This window comes from Carcharhinus amblyrhynchos, chromosome 32 (genome assembly GCF_965287045.1).
Source record: "Carcharhinus amblyrhynchos chromosome 32, sCarAmb.v2.hapA, whole genome shotgun sequence".
NCBI lineage: Eukaryota > Metazoa > Chordata > Chondrichthyes > Carcharhiniformes > Carcharhinidae > Carcharhinus > Carcharhinus amblyrhynchos.
In genome coordinates, this window is record NC_137355.1 from 12,855,630 (window position 1) to 12,861,629 (window position 6,000).

Below are 6,000 nucleotides of genomic sequence, written 5' to 3' on the forward strand. Positions count from 1 at the left end.
GTGTAAATTCCTAGTGATGTTTAACAGTCTACAGACTTCAGCATCCAGCGGGTCCATTGGGCTGCCATGACCTGCGATACCCTGTTCATTGACAACTGTGTAAGGGCAATTAACAGAACATGGTGGCCATTACGGCTCGACAGGTGGCGTCCATGATCCTCGGGCAACTCCCCCATCCGAGGGCTACCGTATCCAGTTCTGCCAAATAGTAGCCGACAGGCCTTTGGGGGTCCCCATGTTCCTGTGTCAGTACAGCTGTCATAAATCTGTCCTTTACATGGACAAAGTGAAAGGCTTCCCATTGTTGGGGATGCCAGTGCAGCACACAAAGCATCTTTGAGGTCCCTGAAAGCTTTTCCCTGTTCTTCCACAAGGAAGGACTGGAAAATAGGTCTCCCTTTGAGGCCCATTTTCCCTTCAAAAGGTTATTCAATGGCTGGGTAAGCCGTGTGTAAGCGTTCACCCAACATCTACTGAAGTTGCACAAACATAGAAACGCAGAAGATAGGGCCAGGAGGAGGCCATTCGACCCTTCGAGGCTGCTTTTGCCATTCATCACGATCTTGGCTGATCGTCCAACTCAATAGCCTAACCCTGCATCCTCCTCGTAACCTTTGACCCTATCTGCTATATCTAGCTGCCGCTTGAATACATTCACAGTTTTGGCATCAACTACTTCCTGTGGTAATAAATTCCACAGGCTCACCAATTCTTGGATGAAGAAATGTCTCCTTATCTCCGTCCTAAATGGTCTACCCCGAATCCTCAGATTGTGACCTCTGGTTCTAGACTCAAGAAGGATCTCGATTCTTGAACCGTAGTAGGCTGTTTAGCGGTCCGAACGGCTGTGACCCTGTCCTGAATAAGTTCTCTTTTTTGCCCTCGGAAATATTCTATCCCAGGTACGCAACTTGTCTTTGGACGAGCTGTGCTTTGTCGGTACTGGCCTTCTGTCCTTTCAGATGAAGATGATCCAGCAGAGTGCGAAAGCCCTGTGTGTGATGTCCTTCCGTGTCGGAGGCTAACAGATGGCGGGGAATTTGAAATTCCCTGGCTGGGAGAAATGGGCAGCTGGAGAAATATCTGCGCAGGAGTTGGATTGAAAGCGGTAAAGAAATGAGAATGTGTGAGCGAGGGATATGAAAAGGCACGGGTGTTCAAAAACGATCGATTCCTGTGCTGTGGAAATGTGGGAAGACTGGAAAGCAATTTGTTGAGTTGTAAGCATGGGTTATAAGGTTACATTGATATGTACAGATTCCGACTTGTTTACCCTTGTGAATTCGAGCTTTGTCTTCTTGAAGTTCTGACTGATTGACAATTTCCACCCTGAATTCAGCAAGTTAAATAGGATCAGTGTTAGGTTAAAGACCTGGAGAAGATCACTGAGTCATATATTCCCTACCCTCTTATTTCAACTTCATCCTGGTGCCAAAACAACACAGAAGCCATCGTGTGTGATCTGGGAAAAAGTCACTTTCTCTGGATTGATAGACATTTCGTGCGGCTGCCATAAAAGATAGCGTGCTTTGTTCGCTTGTTCTTGAACTCAAATGATTTTACCCCAAGCAACATGTCCTGTCACTGTATCACCATGTTCCTTCATTGAAGCTTTTTTCTAATTCTTTCCGAGGATCGTAGAATCTCTACAGGGCAGAAGGAAAACCTTCAGCCCATCGAGTCTGCACCGACTCTCTTACAGAGCATCCCAGCCAGGCCCCATGTATTTACCCCATTTATCCCCCAAGTCTACTCATCTTTGGACACTAGTGGACAATTTAGCATGACCAATCCACCTAATCTATACACCTGTGACCTCTAAGGGGCAACTTAGCATGGCAAAACCACCTAACCTTCACATCTTTGGACACTAAGGGGCAACTTAGCATGGCAAAACCACCTAACCTTCACATCTTTGGACACTAAGGGGCAACTTAGCATGGCAAAACCACCTAACCTTCACATCTTTGGACACTAAGGGGCAACTTAGCATGGCAAAACCACCTAACCTTCACATCTTTGGACACTAAGGGGCAACTTAGCATGGCAAAACCACCTAACCTTCACATCTTTGGACACTAAGGGGCAACTTAGCATGGCAAAACCACCTAACCTTCACATCTTTGGACACTAAGGGGCAACTTAGCATGGCAAAAACACCTAACCTTCACATCTTTGGACACTAAGGGGCAACTTAGCATGGCAAAAACACCTAACCTGCACATCTTTGGACACTAGGGGATAATTTAGCATGGCCAATTCCCCTAGCTTACACATTTTTGGACACTAACAGGCAATTTATCATGGCCAATCTACCTAACCTACACATCTTTGGACTGTGGGGGGAAACCAGAGCGCCTGGAGGAAACCCACGCAGATACAAAGAACAAAGAACAGCACAGGAACAGGCCCTTCGGCCATCTAAACCTGCACTAATCATGTTTATCTACCTAAACCAATCACTGATATCTCTCTATTCTCTGTTTGTTCATATGCCTATCAAGATAAGTCTTGAATGTGGTTAATGTACCTGTCTCGACCATTTCACTTGACAGTGCATTCCAGACCCTCACCACCCTCTGTGTAAAAACCTTCCCCTGCACATCTCCACTGAACCTCTCCCCCCTTATCTTGAACTTATGCCCCCCCGCTTGTGATTGTCATTTCGGTTCTGGGAAAAAGCTTCCAACTGTTCATCCTATCCATGGCCCTCATAATTTTATAAGTTTCTATCCGGTCGCCTTTCAGCCTCCATCTTTCCAGGGAGAACAATCCCAGTTTATTCAATCTCTCCTCATAGCTAATACCCTCCATACCAGGCAACATCCTGGTAAACCTTTTCTGTACTCACTCCAAAACCTCCATGTCCTTCTGGTAGTGTGGTGAGCAGAATTGGATAATTATTCCAAATATGGCCTAACCAATAATTTGCCAACTTTTATACTAGGCCAGCATTTATTGCCCGTCCCTAATTGCCCTTGAGAAGGTGGTGGTGAGCTGCCTTCTTGAGTCGCTGCAGTCCCTGTGGTGTAGGTACATCCACAGTGCTGTTAGGGAGAACATTCCAGTGACCCTGAAGGAACGGCCAATATAATTCTAAGTCAGGATAGTGAGGGGCTTAGAGGGGAGCTTGCAGGTGGTGGTGTTCCCCATGTATCTGCTCCTTCTAGATGGAAGTGGCCATGGGTTTGTAAGCTGCTGCCTAAGGACCCTTGGTGAATTGCTGCAGCGCATCTTGCAGATGGTACACACTGGTATCACTATTGACTCTGGGGGTGGGATTTGCCAACCGCACTTGCCCCAGAAGTCTCACCCGAGGTCAACGGACCTCTTCATGATCTGACCCCCTCCATCGGCTAGGATTCCCGTGGTGGGCAGAGTGGGAAAACTCCCTCTACAGATGAGATTTGCCAGCAGCCACCACCCCCCTTCACCCCAGCCACCTCCCGTAGCATTTTATCTGGTGGTCAGGGTGGCTTGGCATTGGCCATCCATTGGATGTTCCCCTCCCACCCATGGTTATGGTATTTTGCGTGACCCAATCATCCTGCAGCCAAGGAGGGTCACCGTCGGTCACCTCTTTCTCATTTTCAGTTGCTCAAATCAGAGTGTTATGATTCAGGTCGGAAACTCCAAGGTGTTTTATGATCCACCTGGATCATAAGTTTTGCACTTTGAATTTAGTTAAGGCAAGCATGATATGTTTTAAAATCATGGAACCAAAGAATCATAAAACCCTACAGTGCAGAAAGAGGCCCTTTGGCCCATCGAGTCTGCACCGACCACAATCCCACCCAGGCCCTACCCCAATATCTCTACACATTTACCCACAAATTCCTCTAACCTACACATCCCAGGACACTAAGGGGCAATTTTAGCATGGCCAATCAACCTAACACGCACATCTTTACTTCAGGTACAATTTGAATGACCTAGTAGGGAGCTTTTACCAAACAAAGTATATTTAAGAATATAGTTAACATGTATAGAAAGGAAATTAGTAATAACTTTCATCAGCTACAACAACCACACAATGTATATCCCTTAACAAATATATCTAAACCGTTCCAATCAAACCAAACTTCTCCTAGATAAAACCCTTCCAGAGGTTTAACACAGTAAGGGTGAATGCTCACTGGAACTGAGTCCTTTGGTTGGAGAATTGAAACTTTGACTTCTCAGCCTTGTAAATTTTAGCAGTCCTCTGTATACACTCAGGACAGTTTGAAGTCAGAACAAAGAACACCAGGAAGACTCGCTGGTCAGGCCACCGACAGCAGATTTTCCACACCAGGAAGGCAAAGCCTTGCTGTCAGTTAGCTAGCAGAATTTCCAAAATCAGGGAGAGAGAGAAACACTTTTTTTCAGCTTGATGTCTCTTCTAAAACTAAAGTTGTAACCAGGCAATGAAAATGAAACATTAAATTCCCCAGGAATGTAGATGGTGGGGGATTCAGCTATGGCAATCCATTGATTGTCGAGAGGCAATAGTTATATTCCCATTTGTTGGAGTTGGTCATTGTCTGTCTCCTACGTGTTTGTTTTTTAATTGCCCCATCCCCAGTTGCTCTTGAATTGCTGCATTCCACGTGCTGTGGGTTGATCTGCAATGCTGTTAGGGAGGGAATCCCTGGATTTTGACCCAGTAACTGCGAAGGGCCAGCCGATATATTTCCAAGTCAGCATGGTGAGCGGCTTGGAGGGGAACTTGCCGGTGGTGGTGTTCCCATGTGGGAATGTTACTTGTCGCTTGTTAGCCCAAGCCTGGATATTGTCCAGGTCTGGCTGCATTTGGACACGGACTGTTTCAGTGTTAGATGAGTCTTGAAGGTTGCTGAACACTGCCCAGTCATCAGCAAACTTCTAGCCTTATAATGGAAGGAATGTCATTGATGAAGCAACTGAAGATAGTTAGGCCTAGCACGCTACTCTGAGGAACACTTCTTAACCTGTGAAGGTTAGGTGGATTAGCCATGCTAAATTGCCCCTTCGTGTATATAGATGTGCAGGTTAGGTGGATTGGCCATGCTAAATTGCCCCTTAGTGTCCCAAGATGTGTAGATCAGGTGGGTTGGCCATGAGAAATTGCCCCTCAGTATCCAAAGATATGGAGGTTATGTGGATTGGCCAGACCAAGCTGCCCTTTAGTGTACAAAGATGGGCAGGTTAGGTGGATTGGCCATGCTAAATTGCCCCTTAATGTCCAAAGCTGTGCTGCTTAGGTGGGTTGGCCATGGGACATTGTCCATTAGTGTCCAAAAATGAGCACATTAGGTGGATTGGCCATGCTAAATTGACTTAGTGTCCAAAGATGTGTAGGTCAGATGGATTAGTCATGAGAATTGTATGGGGTTATGGAGATAGGGAAGGGGGAGAGAGTCTATGTTAGATACTCTGTCGGTGCAGACCTGATGGGCTTAATGATCTCTTCTGCACTGCAGGGAATCTATGATATAGTGGTTATGGCAAAGCTAAGGAACTGAGTGTAGACATAAGTCATACTTTGTAAAACTGTCAGCCCGCTGAACAATGTCTTAGAAAGCTCCAAATTGCTGAAGCAATAATGCGTTCCAATTAGATTTCCCCACAAAAGAGTCACGTTGTGAGCCGTTCTCTTGAACCAGAGGTCATTCTGGAACGCATTACGATGAAAGTGATCAGATTATTGGAGATTTAATAAGCATCCATTGTGAGGCATGGTAGAGGGTGATAAGAATTATTTAGTCCACTCTGAAACCCCGAGCTGAAACAGTGCTACAGAAGCCAGGTGTGATATATCAGCCATTATCCTGCGACTTCCTTTACAACAATAACCCAAAGGAACAATCACAGAATCTTATTACAGGGAGTAATAAATATCGGAAGTGGTAATGACAACAATCTATTATTTCCGAGCGTGTTGTAAAGCAAGAAAAATAAAGATCTAAGCATTTCTATCTGTTATCCAAATCCTACCATTGGATTATCACCTTGATCTCACACAATAATAGTTTATTGTTT